We start from the raw sequence: 14,823 nt of genomic DNA, 5'->3' as shown, positions 1-14,823 counted from the left end.
GAAGAGTGGGAGAAGAAAATATTTCAGAACTCCCCCACTTATTTGATAAAGATACTGTGTGCTCTTCACCTCAGCTGTACTCCCACATCATACTGAGGTTACCCTGTCACCTCTGGCTCATTCTTCTGTGGTACCACCATTTTTCAGTCCCATAATAATGCAGGTGCAAACAATTATCTCTCCCTCCCCAGCCCATGATTAAATAGGGAAGAAAGAAATGCACAACTATAAAGCTCTCACCCAGTCTGAAGCACCTATTTTTGCTCTGACCTGAACTCTCAGTGTCCACATTACAGATGTGACCCCAAAAGTCCTCTTTACCCAGAACTTCCTTACCATGTGTTTTAGGTTTTTGAATCCTTAGTGTCATTCTTTTTTCCATTTCTGGTTTTCAGTTTAAGGGGTAAGCCAGCAGCCATGCTAGGTTATCTTGTCAGGAATCAGAAGCATTTTTTTGTTGTTAATTATTTGTAACTAGAAATTCCCTCATATTTACGATTCTAACTCTGTGTCAGTGAGTATCCTTGCCACTTTCCCTAGAGGCTTAATAACATTTAACTAAGATCTAGGAATAACCTTTAAAATATTGTTTATAAAGATGTCACCAGGGATTCACTGAACACTTGCAACTTAAATACACTTACTAATAATATAAGAAAGAGAGTGAACATGGAAAGGAAGGGCTTGAGAACAAAGTGTAGAGAGAACAATCTTTTTTCAAAGACACAGAGTGGACAAAATTCTAACTAAAGGTAATATTTTGGGAACAAAGAAAAATTGGGGAAGTAAGGACAATAGGGCATAAGAGAATTTTAGACAGGTTGCCCTTTCAAAATGTCCTTCAAATATCAAATTTTCCCACCTCGTTTATGTAGAGTTCTAGCTCTGTTACTGCATTTAGACCAAAACTAGATGATTTTGTCATCTAAAAAAAATGAAGCTTATTTCTAATTTTTGTTTTATAGCTGTTTTAAGAAATCTGCAGTCTGTAAAACAAAAAGTTTCATTTGCAGAATAGCCATTTTCTTGGTATAGTTATAAGTAGTATCTTAAGAGTTTATTCTTTCTAATAGGTTTTTTAATTTGAAAAAGATGCAAAGTCTTCGGAAAACTCAATCCATCTCAGAGAGGTTTTTTTCCCCCCATTTCTTTCCATGGCATAAAATGTGCTTGTCAAAGAATTTTGATGTGACTAATATTGAAATAACAGGGACAGTTCTGTAGAGTTATTTATGGGCTGTGTTCAACAAGAAAGAAGGATCTGCCAGTTAGAATTTCAGGTTGTCTCCCACTACAGTAGATGATAGATGAATTTCAGAGTTGTAATTGCATATTGATAAAACTGACTTAGAAACATCCTGGGGTCTACAAACCAGTTAAATCTCCCCCTTGGTACCGAGGTTACTTGTTATTTCTATACCTCTCTAACAAGGCAGAATGATTGCTGTTCATTGTAAAACCTGCATGTGTGAAGTATTTATCTTTGGAATCCCTCACACGTTCTGTATTATTTTCAGCTGTCATAAAGTGAACAGAGAATCTAAAGTAAATTATAATCTGAATGGATTAAAAATGGAAAGTATTAGGATATTCTACTAAGCCACAATTTTTGTCTTTTAGTCAAATGACTCAAACTTCTTAAGTCTAGTTAACATAGAACCAAATCTTTACATTGTCAAAAACCATGAAATTATAAAAACATAAAAATGTCAAATAATCTACACATTAAATTCAAAACAGTTCTCATTCTTTATAGTTCCAAATCTAAACACCAATGTAAGATAGTAATGATGGTTTGTTAGCTATTTGTTCATAAACTCAACACATCTTTATTGAGCCAGACATTCTTCCATGTTCTAAAGATTTGCAGTGTACAACACAGAAAGTCACTTTATCAGGGAGCTTACATTTTTTTTAAATCATTTTTTTAATTTATTTTCAGCATAACAGTATTCATTGTTTTTGTACCACACCCAGTGCTCCATGCAGTCCGTGCCCTCTCTAATACCCACCACCTGGTTCCCCCAACTTCCCACCCCCCCACCTCTTCAAACCCTTCAGATTGTTTTTCAGAGTCCATAGTCTCTCATTGTTCACCTCCCCTTCCAATTTCCCCCAAATGCCTTCTCTTAACTCCCCATGTCCTCCATGCTATTTGTTATGCTCCACAAATAAGTGAAACCATATGATAATTGACTCTCTCTGCTTGACTTATTTCACTCAGCATAATCTCTTCCAATCCCATCCATGTTGCTACAAAAGTTGGGTATTCATTCTTTCTGATGGAGGCATAATACTCCATAGTGTATATGGACCACATCTTCCTCGCCAAACTGTGGAAAGAACCAAGATGCCCTTCAACGGAGGAATGGATAAGGAATGGATAAGGGAGCTTACATTTGATTGGGAGGGAAGGACATTTAGCAAGTAAATAAATAATGGGATAAATTCAGATTACTATCTTAACTATGAAGAGCAGAAAACAAAAAAAGTGATATATTGGTGTGGATATCATTAGATAAGGTCCTCTAGGAAAGAACTCTCTAAAATTGAGATATTACAGCTAAAATTTTAATGATAAGAAGGAGTCAAGCATGTGAAGATCTGAGGGAAAAACATTCTAGGCAGTATAAAAGACCAGAACAAAAGAGAAGGAAATCAAATAATGCAAACGATTAAATAAAAACTTGAAACTTGATTGAATTCAGTAATTACCTTAATTAACAGAATACTGGCAGGTCATGACTCCATGTATTTGTTTGGCTGCAGCAATCTGTGTATGTCCATGGTCCAAGCATAATTACCTATAGCTCCCCGTTTCACTCTTAAAATGTTCTGGTTTCAAGAAGAAATGATGTGGTCACTCTGACTATAAATCTGAGATCATTGTAACTATTTTTAGGGTAATTTTAGAAATTTTGAATATTAATTTTACTGGATTTATTGTACTTAGAACTGAGAAAACTGCTTTCACTCATCACAGTCTATTTTCTTAAGAGAATTCTTTGAGATGAGAGCAATCCATTTTATCTTTTCCTATGATCCTCATACTGTTATCTAACTATGTACTTTAAAACTCCGAAAAACAAAAATAAAACTAAATACAAAAAACTAATTTGAAAAGATGCTGCCTATTTCTTTCATTGTCTTTATTTTCCTGTTGGTCTTTGTAATGTACTTGGAAAGTGGGACTATGGAAATAAAAGTGATTGAATTGACTTTCACCGTGTTCCTTCATGTGTTCTCATCGATGGGTTTATTTTCCAATTTTCTTCGATCTATACACAGGAAAATCCTTCATGATCTGAAGCCAGTTTGAAGGCTGATATCTCCAGATGCCCCAGGACTGGACAAGGAGACCAAAGTTTGTTTTTTGTTTTTTTGTTTTTTAAGATTATTTATTTATTTATTTGACAGGGAGAGAGATCACAAGTTGGCAGAGAGGGAGGCAGAGAGAGAGGGGGAAGCAGGCTCCCTGCTAAGCAAAGAGCCCGATGTGGGGCTGGATCCCAGGACCCAAGATCATGACCTGAACCGAAGGAAGAGGCTTAACCCATTGAGCTACCCAGGGGCCCCTAGACCAAGAGTTTAAAAAGTAGAATATTTGTCAGCATAAATGTGCCAAAGGGGCATTCTTTCAATTTTCAAGCTCTTTTAACCTTTTTTTTTTTTCTTAAGAAAAGCACTTAATAGAGATAAAGAGAGATAATGGATAGACATATATTATAAAGCATTGTTATATAGTTATAATACATATGTAAAATATTATGTGACATATATATAAAATACTACACTTTAAGAGGAACATGAACATACTGGAAAAAAATTTACTTTCACAGAGTTTTTAAAATATAGGATTTAAAATAGTAAAAATATAGCAGATCGTATACTAGAAATAAAATTATCTAAAATTCATCCTTTAAATTGTTCAGCATCTCCTATATGTAAAAGCTATAATATATAAGATATATATAAGATATAAAATATATAATATAATATAATATAATAATAATATGTAAGGTATAATAAGAGATACTAAGCTATCATGCTTAGTAAGTTCAATACTATCCCACAAGAGCTTACATATTAAGAAATTAAGAAAGCCTTCCATAGGCAATTAAAACTGTCTTCAACTATATGAAAGGCTTCTTAGAGGAGAGGGATTAGATTGATCATGTATTGTCTTGGAAGGGAAAATAAGGATCAAGAGACCTAGGCCAAAACTTCTAAGAGTGGATAGCAAAGATAAGCTTGCATTTCATTTTCAGTATCAAAGATTTGAAAAAGTTAATATTCTCACAGTTGAGTGTTATCTAATTCTTATTTCTAGAATTAAGTTCTTTATTCCCACTAATAAACATCTGGCACTAGCCATAAATATCAGGTTGTGGGTGGTACAGAAGTAATATTTTTATGACGAGTTTAATATAAGCTTCCTACTATAAATTTATTTACTTTCTTGAAAACAAAAACACTGAAATAATCATCACCTGCAATTGTCATATCGTCCACGTTAAAAGTGTCAGTTTTTAAAGTGTCAAAGTTACAACAGGAATGAAACATGTCAAAGAAGGGACAAGAGGGACCCTGAGTGTTCCTGGACGCAACACTTTCTAATGGCCATTGTTTCTCAACCAGGATGGTTCAGTATATTGAGGTTTTTGATATGATTCAATGATTACTTATTTATCTAAATTAAATTCTAAATCACTTAATACATTTCCGGAAAAACAGAATTACTGAGCTATTCATGCTTGCTTAAACAAAATATTGTTAAATTCTTAATCATGCCCAAACCTAGCACATTTCTTGTCATTATAACAAAATAAAAAGAAAACAATCAGTAGGAAAAAAAATTCTACTTCCTGAACAGTTCACTAAAAAATGCAGATGTGACTGTAGGACCCAAAAAGATCTTTCCAAAGTCAGAATGCTATTTGGACACTGAGGAGTCTAGCTCCAGGCCCAAATCCTATGTTACCTTAAACTCTCAGGCTCTACAGCAAAAAACTCATTATAAGGTTTTGCCCAATAGTCTGCACAAGGGAGGGGATGGGGGAATGATTCAGCCCCATCATCTCCATGGCTCAGTTGCCCTCACACTCTCATACGTGTTTCTGCATTTCTCACCCAGGCCCCTCATTTGGAGGCCTCCATATTGGGAGTCTCTGCTGAGTCACTTTAACCCACTTTGACTCAGCACTTTCCCACTTCTAACTTCTCTCCCTTCCTCCACCCACAGGTCCATAAAAGATAGGAGTTTTTGTCAGGGGCTCTTCATCAATGAGATGATTCCTCCCATTTTTGTTGCATCCCCCTGACACTCCCCCTATGCTGTTCTAGGGAGAAAAATGAAACACCAGGGGGCTGGTAGTGGTGCCTGCTTTCTTGCATTTTGTTTGCACCATCATCCTAAGTGAAAAAAGGCTTGGTTGTTACTTTCACTTTGTCTCACTGTCCGAACTGACCACACTGACACCTGATGGCATGGCAACCACTAAGTGGTTTTTGGATACGAAGTCTACCTTGAAAGTTGTGCACAGAAAAAAGACGGCCAGCATCCCTTCTGCAAAAATCATAAGGGGACTTATAACACTGCCATCATGGCACATGTTATTTGGTGCTATGACTGGAAATTAGCAAATATGAAACATCATAAGAGAACTGCAGTACAATCCAGATCTTCTCAGAAGCATCTATTAGCCAATCAGCATAATAAAATGCAAAATCTGTATAATCAATTAAGGAAATACTTCTGATCTTCTTAAGCCCTGCTCAGATCTTACCATCTACTCTCCTCCCCACGAATTCTCATGACATTTCTACCCACATGTGTAGATAATCTATCCTTCTTATGTTATTTTATTATATTTTCTTCAGATTTCAAGCATCACATCTGCTTTGCTATTACTTTCCTTAGAACAGAGCTATTTGGGGGTGCCTGGGTGGCTCAGTGGGTTAAGCCGCTGTCTTTGGCTCAGGTCATGATCTCAGGGTCCTGGGATCGAGTCCTGCATCGAGCTCTCTGCTCAGCAGGGAGCCTGCTTTCCCGCTCTCTCTCTGCCTGCCTGTCTGTCTACTTGTGATCTCTCTCTGTCAAATAAATAAATAAAATCTTTAAAAAAAAAAAAAGAACCGTTATTTGTGCATGCCTCTGTCTCCCTCCATATATTGTTAACTCCTAGTATACCACCTTGCATCCATTATCAACCCAAACCATTTTAATTAGCACTGTCTTGTAATAAGTGTTCAAAATACATTTGTTAAGTTGAATTATTCATTTGCATTTGAAAATCATAAGAGAAATTCATCACTATATAGCTTTAAAAGATAAGCCTTATCCAGGAAATTCTTCTGATAGAATTTCCAGTTAAGACCACTTTTTTAATTATACTTTCTATTTTGAGATAGTTTTACTTTGAGGTACATTCACATACAATTGCAAGAAATAATACAGAGGTATCTTATGTATACTTTATCCAGTGTCCCTCAGTGGTACCACTTGCAAAACTAAGGACCACTCTTGCTATATCCCAAAGGTTTTGGATCATTGTGTTTTCATTTCCACTTTTTTCCATATATTTTCTTTGATTTTCTGGTTGACCCATTCATTATTTAGTAGACTGTTTTTTAATCTTCATGTATTTGTTGTCCATCTAAATTTCTGTCTTGTGGTTGACTTCTGGTTTCATAGTGCTGTGGTCAGGAAAGGTACATAGTATGGCTTTGAATGTTTTATACTTGTTGAGGCCTGATTTGTGACCTAGTATGTGCTCTATTCTGGAGAATTGTAAAGAATGTGTATTCTGCTGTTTTAGGATGAAATGTTCTGAATATACCTGTTAAATCCATCTGATCCAGTGTGTCATTCAAAGCTTTGTTTCCTTACTGATTTTCTGTTTCAATGATTTGTCTATTGCTGTAAGCTTTTCAAGTCTCCTGATATTACTATTATTATTATTATTATATTACCCCAACCAAGATCTCAAGATTGATACAATCAAGGTAAAAAACAGTGTGGTCACCAGGATTTTTCTTGTTACTCTTCTATGTTCACACCCACTACCCTCCCACCTCCACTACCTCCTTATCCCCTGACAACCAGTATTTTAGGAATGTTATATAAACGAAAGTATGCCTTTGGGTTTGTATGTAACCTGTGGCTTTGCTTTTAAGTCAACATACTTCTCTGGATATATATCCATGTTAATTCTAGTAGTTTGTTCCTTTTTATTGCTGAGTAGAATTTTATACCACAGTATTTTTAACCATTCATCTATTGAACAACATCTGGATTACTCCCATTTTACATTCCCACCAGCAGTGTATAAGTCACCCAGTTTCTCCATATTCTTGCCAGAATTTGGTGTCATTGATATTTATTTTTAATTTTAGCAATTTTGTTAGGTGTTAGTGTTAACTCATTGTGCTTTTTTAACTCCCATTTCCCTTCCCTAATGGCAAATGACATCAAACATCTTTTCATGTACTTATTTGTCACTTGTGTATCCTCATTGACAAAATATCTCATCATGTCTTTTGCCCATTTTCTAATGGAATTGTTTGTTTTTGTTTGTTTGTTACTGTTAAAATTTGAAAGTTCCTTATATATTCTAGATAATAGTCCTTTGTTAAATATATAATTTGCAAATGTTTTCTCACAGTCTTCCCAGTCTGTAGCAGGTCCTTTTATTGTGTTAGCAAGATCTTCTGAAGAGCAAAAGTCTTTAGTTTTGAAGCCCAATTTATCATTTTTTTCCTATTATGGATTGTGCTTTTGAAGCCTAGTCTAAGATTTTTTTTGTCTAGCCTTAGATCCTAAAAATTTTCTTCAATTTGCTCATGTTTTATAGTTTTATGTTTTAAAGTTAAGTCCATGATACATTTTTGAGTTAATTTTTTGCATAAGGTATGAGATGTTGGTCAAGATTTACTTATTTATTTATTTATTTAAGCTATGACTGTCCAGTTGTTCCAGCACCATGTTTTAAAATCCCATCTTTTTCTCCACTGAATGGGTTTTTCATCATTGTCAAAATTCAGTTGGTCATATTTGCATGGGCCTATTCCCATCTTTTCTGTTCTTTTCCATTGATGTATGTGTCCATTCTTCTGCCAATATAATGCAGTCTTGGTTACTATAGCTCTATAAAAGTCTTGAAATTGGGTAGAGTTATTCTTCCTTCCTTATTTTTCTTTTTCAAAATTTCTTTATTCTAGAATCAGAAGATGACAGTGACACAGGAGGACCCTAGGCTTGTCTTGTCCCATGAACACAACTAAATAACTATTAAATCATCCTACATACACCAGAAATCAAACTGAAGACCCACAGAACAAACTCCGCAACTACAGAGAGACAGGGAAACACACTGAAGAAGGTACAAAGTATGGAGATGTGATCTAAAGGGTAGATGGACAGTGGGTGCTGTGGAGGGGAGGGATCTGTGTTTTCAGAGTAGGATGAGAGAGAGAGGAACACTCAGGGTAACACACAAGGAGAGCCTGTCTCCAAAGACATTGGCTTGGAAAATGACAGGGGCTGAATTTCATGAGTTCTTGCAAACAGAAGGGCTTAAAGCCTAGAGTTTTAAAGGTCACCAGGCTTGGTTGGGATGGAGCCATGGGGGCAATGACCTGCTCCTGGGGAGAAGGCAGGCAAACAACCTGGGAGCAGAGAGTGTGGAAATAGCTATCTAAAGAATTCCTGGAGCACATGTTTGCTATTCTCAAGGGAGTCCCTAAGAGGCAGTATTCAAGGAGAAGCATCCCCAGGAACAAAGGAACTGCCCAGCTCCATTTACTTTCTCCAGGCTACAACATAGACATGGAGCTACCTGAGGGAAGTAGCTAGGCATGGACACTGGCTGCCTAACTTGCTTACACCAAGCCTACCCCCCACTGTGTTCTGGCAGTCTGCCCTTCTCGGTCAAGCTTGCCTCACTCCCAGGACAGCAGGACCCTCCCCAAGAACACCAGCACATACCCTGCCCACACCACATCTCCTGGCCACACCTGTTTTGCAGTGCTCAGTTCTGGTGGAGTTGGTATCAGGACTCATTTCATAAGGAGACCAGAGTACACCTAGTTAAAACTCAACACATTCAGGCCAGGAACCAAACACTGCCCACAGCAGGCAAGGAGAGCCTCTGAAGATGACTGGCCTGAAGGATAGAGCAGCCAAAACATAACAGCAGAGCTTGCACAGCATACACCAGAGACATTCCCTGAACTTCCAGACCCTAGACATTATATTGCCTCTTTTTCACTAGGCCATTATTTCAAGAGAATGAGACATAACTAGCTTTTCTAACACAGCAGCAGAAGGCAGAGATTTAAACAAAAAGCCAAGAGGAGGCATTTGTCCCAAATGAAAGAACAAGAAAGGCCATGGCCAGGGATCTAAGCAAAACAGATATAAGTAACATGCTTGATGGAGAACTTTTTATTTATTTTTAAAGATTTATTTATTTCAGAGACAGAGAGAGACACTATGAACAGGGGGAGGGGCAGAGGGAGAAAAACTCAAGCAGACTCCACAGTGAGCATGGACCTGGACATGGGGCTCCATCTCAGGACCCTGAGATCATGACCTGAGTTGAAATTAAGAGTCAGATGCTTAACTGACTGAGCTAACCAGGCACCCCAATAGAGAATTTAAAGTAATGATCATAAGAATATTCACTAGGTTTGAGAAAAGAGTAAGACCCTAGTAAGACACTAGGTAAGAGACCCTAACCACAGAGGTAAAAGAGTTAAAAAAGAATGAGTCAGAGATGAAGAATGTAATAAATGAGTTTGGAAACAGGTTTGATGCAATGAACAGCAGGCTGGAGAAGCAGAGGAACAAATTAGTGATCTAGAAGACAAAATAATGGAAAATAATGAAGCTGAGCAAAAGAGGAAGAATTATGCAACATGAGAATAAATTTAGGGAGCTCAGTAACTCTATCAAACAAAGAAACATTCATATTATAGGAATCCCAGCAGAAGAGAGAAAAGAGAACAAAAAATTTATTTTAAGAAATAATAGCAGAAAACTTCCTTAATCTCAAGAAGGAAACAAACATCCAGATTTAGGAGGCACAGAGAATTCCTATCAAAATCAACAGAAGCAGGCCAATAGTAAGACATATTGTAATTAAATATGCAAAATATAATGATAAAGAAAAAAATCTTAAAAGCAAGAAGAGAAAGGAATCTTTAACTTACAAATGAAAACTCATAATGGTAGCTGGAGACTTCTCAACAGAAAATTGTCCAGCCCTGGGCACCTAGGTGGCTCAGTTGGTTAGGTGACTGCCTTCAGCTCAGGTCGTGATCCTGGAGTCCTGGGATTAAATCCCACATCAGGCTACCTGCTTGGCAGGGAGTCTGCTTCTCCCTCTGACTCTCCCTTCCTCTCATTCCTCTCTCTCTCTCATCCTTTCTCTCTCTCCCAAATGGATAAATAAAATCTTTTAAAAAAGAAAAAAGAAAGAAAGAAATTTGTCAAGCCAGGAGAGAGTAGCATGATATATTCAAAGTACTAAATGGGAAAAATTTGCAGGCAAGAATATTCTATCTAGCAAAGCTATCATTCAGAATAAGAGAGATAAAGAATTTCCCAAACAAAACATAAAGAAGTTCATGACCACTAAACCAGCCCTGCAAGAAATATTAAAGGGGACTCTGAGCACAAAAGAGAGATTAAAAAGTGACAAAGAAAAGAAAGGATCAGAGAAAAGCTCCAGAAACAATGACCAAACAAATAATAAAATGGCACTAAATACATATCCATCAATAATTACATTGAATGTAAACGGACTAAATATATCAATCAAAGCAATAGGATGTCAGAATAGATAAACAAACAAGACCCATCTAAAGGCTGCCTATAAGAGACTCATTTTAGACTTAAAGCCTCCTGAAGATTAAAAGTGAGGGGACAGAGAAACATTTTTCATGCAAATGGATGTCAAAAGAAAGCTAGAGCAGCAATACTTCTATAAGAAAAACTAGACTTCAAAATAAATACTAAAAAAGAAACAAAGAACACTGTATAATCATAAAGGGTACAACCCAACAAAATATAACAATTGTAAATATTTGCACACCCAACATGGGAGCACCCAAATACATAAAATGGTTAATAACAAAAATAAATGATAAAAACATAGTAATATCAGGGGACTTGAAAAGCTTACAGCAATAGACAAATCATTGAAACAGAAAATCAGTAAGGAAACAAAGCTTTGAATGACACACTGGACCAGATGGATTTAACAGGTATATTCAGAACATTTCATCCTAAAACAGCAGAATACACATTCTTTACAATTCTCCAGAATAGAGCACATACTAGGTCACAAATCAGGCCTCAACAAGTATAAAACATTCAAAGCCATACTATGCACCTTTTCTGACCACAGCACTATGAAACCAGAAGTCAACCACAAGACAGAAATTTAGATGGACAACAAATACATGAAGATTAAAAAACAGTCTACTAAATAATGAATGGGTCAACCAGAAAATCAAAGAAAATATATGGAAAAAAGTGGAAATGAAAACACAATGATCCAAAACCTTTGGGATATAGCAAGAGTGGTCCTAAGAGGGAAGTATACAGCCTACCTTAAGAAGCAAGAAAAATCTCATATATACAACCTAGCCCTACACCTAAAGGAGCTAGAAAAATAATACACAAAGCCTGAAGCCATAAGAAGGAAGGAAATAACAAAGATTAGAGCAGAAATAAATCATTTAGAAATTAAACAACAACAATAGAACAGATCAATAAAATCAGGAGCTGGTTCTTTGAAAAAATAAAATTGATAAACCTCTAGCCAGATTTATCAAAAAGAAAACACAAAGGCCCCAAATAAATAAAATCATAAATGAGAGCAGAGAAACAACAACAAACACCACAGAAATACAAACAATTATAAGAGAATATTATGAAAATAACTACATGACAACAAATTGGACAACCTAGAAGAAATGGACACATTTCTAGAAACATAGAAACTACCAAAACTGAAACAGGAAGAAATACAAAATTTGAACTGACCAATAACCAGCAAAGAAACAGAATCACTAACCAAAAAACTCCCAAAAACCAAAACGTCCAGGGCCAGATGGTTTCACTAGCAAATTCTAGCACACATTTAAAGAGGAGTTAATACCATTATTTCCAAACTATTCTAGAAAAATAGAAAAGGAAGAAAAACTTCCAAAATCATTCATGAGGCCAGCATTATCCTGACACCAAAACCGGATAAAAACTTCACTAAAATTGAACTACAGGCCAATATCCCTGATGAACATGGATGCAAAAATTCTCAATAAAATACTAGCAAAGAGAATCCAACAATACATTAAAAGAATCATTCACCAAGATCAAATGAGATTTACTCCAATGTTGCAAGGGTGGTTCAGTATTCACAAATCAATCACTATGATACACCACTTTAATAATAGAAAGAATAAGAACCATTTGATCATTTCGATAGATGTTGAATAAAGCAAAATATCCACTCATGATAAAGTAGGTTTAGAGGGAACATACCTGAACATAATAAAGGCCATCTATGAAAAACAGCTAATATCATCCTTAATGGGGGAAACTGAGAGTTTTTCCCCATGGTCAGGAACAAGACAGGATGTCCACTCTCAGCATTACTTAACACAGTACTAGAAGTACTAGCTCCAGCCATCAGATAACACAAAGAAATAAAAGGCATCTAGATCGGCAAGGAAAAAGTCAAACTTTCACCTTTTGGAGACAACATGATAGTCTATGCAGAAAACCCGAATGATTCCACCAAAAAACGGATAGAACTGATAAAGAAACTCAATGAAGTCTCAGGATACAAAATCAATGTACAGAAATCTGTTGCATTTCTATATATCAATAATGAAGCAACAGAAAGAGAAATTAAGGAATCAATCCCATTTACAATTACTCTAAAAACAGTAATACACCTAGAAATAAACCTAACCAAAGAAATGAAAGACCTGTACTCTGAAAACTATGAAGCTCTGATCAACAGAACTGAAAAGAACAAAAAGAAATGGAAAAACATTCTATGTTCATGGATTGGAAGAAAAAATATTGTCAAAATATCTACACTACCCAAAGTAATCTACATATTCGATGAAGCCACTACCATTTTTCATAGAACTAGAACAAATGATCCTAAACTTTGTATGGAACTACAAAAGACTCTAAAGAGCCAAAGAAACCTTGAAAAGGAAAAGGCAAAGTTGGAGGCATCATAATTTTGGATTTTGAATTATATTATAAAGCTCTGGTGATCAAGACAATATGGCACTGACACAAAAATAGAACCATGGATCAATAGAACTGAATCGAAAACCCAGAAAGGAACCCAGAACTATATGGTCAATTAATCTTCAAACAAAGCAGGAAAGAATATCCAATGGAAAAAGGAGAGTCTCTTCAACAAATGTGTTGGGAATACTGGACAGGAACATGCAAAAGAATGAAACCAGATCACTTTCTTACACCATACACAAAAATAAATTCAAAATGGATTAAAGACTTAAATGTGAGGCCTGAAACTATCAAAGTCCTAGAGGAGAACACAGGCAGCAATCTATTTGACATCAGCCATAAACTTCCTTCTAGGTATGTCTCCGGAGGCAAAAGAAATAAAAACAAAAATAAACTATTGTGTCTCCATCAAAATAAAAACCTTCTGCACAGCAAAGGGAACAATCAACAAAACTAGAAGGCAGCCTTCAGAATGGGAGGAGATATTTACAAATGACATATCTGATAAAGGGTTAGTTTCCAAAATATAAAAAGAAGTTCTAGAACTCAACACTCCCCCCAAAATAATCCAACTAAAAAATGGGCAGAACACATGAATAGACATTTTTCCTAAGAAGACATACATAGCCAGGAGACACATAAAAAGATGCTCAACATCACTCATCATCAGAGAAAAACAAATCAAAACTACAATGAGATATCACTGCAAACCTGTCAGAGTGGCTAAAACAAGAAAACATAAGAAACAATTGTTGGCAAGGATGTGGGAAAAAAGGAACACTCTTGCATCATGGTGGGAATGCAGTCTGGTGCAGCTACTGTGGAAAGCAGTATGAAGAGTCTTCAAAAAGTTAAAACAGAACTACCTTATGACCCAGCAATTGCCCTAATAAGTATTTACCTCAAAGATACAAATGTACTGATCTGAAGGGGCATCTGCTCTTCAATGTTTATAGCACCAATGTCCACAATAGCCAAACTATGGAAGGAACCCAGATGTCCATCAACAGATGAATGAATAAAGAAGCTGTGGTATAGTGCTCACTTCAGCAGCACACATACTAAAATTAGAATGATATAGAGAAGATAAACATGGCCCCTACACAAGGATGACATGCAAATCCATGAAGTGTTTCATATTCGTATGGTTTTACTCACATGTGGAATATAAGAAATGTGCAGAGGGCCATAAGTGAAGGGAGGAAAAACTGAATGGGAAGAAATCAGAGAATGAGATAAACCATGAGAGAGACTCTTAACCCTGGGAAACAAACTGAGGGCTGCTGAAGGGGAGGTTGGTGATGGGACGGGGTAACAGGGTGATGTGTATTGAAGAGGGCACGTGACATGATGAGCACTGGGTGTTATACACAACTGATGCATCATTGAACACTACACCTGAAACTAATGATGTCTTATATGTTGGCTAATTGAATTTTAAAAAAAGAAGTGATACACACAATGGCATATTACTCAACCTTAAAGAAAAGAACGACATCTTGCCATTTTGCAATGATGTAGATGGAGCTAGAGAGGATAACGCT

At 36.2% G+C, this 14,823-nt stretch overlaps 1 non-coding gene across 1 annotated transcript; it reads left to right on the top strand.

Annotated features, from left to right (window-relative positions):
- The first annotated feature begins 14,316 nt into the window (after positions 1 to 14,316).
- Positions 14,317 to 14,423, top strand: LOC116871630. Its single transcript, XR_004383457.1, has one exon. It is a non-coding gene; the product is annotated as a U6 spliceosomal RNA (small nuclear RNA).
- The last annotated feature ends 400 nt before the right edge of the window (positions 14,424 to 14,823 follow it).

The sequence above is a fragment of the Lontra canadensis genome, unplaced genomic scaffold (genome assembly GCF_010015895.1).
Source record: "Lontra canadensis isolate GAN:19392208 unplaced genomic scaffold, GSC_riverotter_1.0 scaffold1, whole genome shotgun sequence".
Classification (NCBI taxonomy): domain Eukaryota; kingdom Metazoa; phylum Chordata; class Mammalia; order Carnivora; family Mustelidae; genus Lontra; species Lontra canadensis.
This window is presented reverse-complemented; position numbering and strand designations above follow the sequence as displayed.